The sequence below is a fragment of the Orycteropus afer genome, unplaced genomic scaffold (assembly GCF_000298275.1).
Source record: "Orycteropus afer afer isolate SDZICR_OR568_19922 unplaced genomic scaffold, OryAfe1.0 scaffold00064, whole genome shotgun sequence".
Lineage (NCBI taxonomy): Eukaryota > Metazoa > Chordata > Mammalia > Tubulidentata > Orycteropodidae > Orycteropus > Orycteropus afer.
The window spans coordinates 3,891,827-3,892,123 of record NW_006921651.1 but is presented as its reverse complement, the minus strand read 5'-3'; positions in this window follow the sequence as shown (position 1 = coordinate 3,892,123).

Genomic DNA, 297 nt, shown 5'->3' with positions numbered 1-297 from the left:
TGTATTTTATTGACTATGCAAAAGCATTCAACTGTGTGGATCATAACAAATCATGGATAACATTGAGAAGAATGCCCAGAACACTTAATTGTGCTCATGAGAAACCTGCACATAGACCAGGAGGCTTGCAGTGTAATAAATTACTTAGTGTGGCTTTTCTACCCATAAGTCTTTGTAAACTCCAAGGTGGGAATTGCTATTAGCAACTGAGGAGATCCTGATTTTAAAGTGGCCCACCTGGGTTATTTCTGTTGGGCGTGGCACAATACAATGTTCTGGGACTGGGAGGTTCCCACT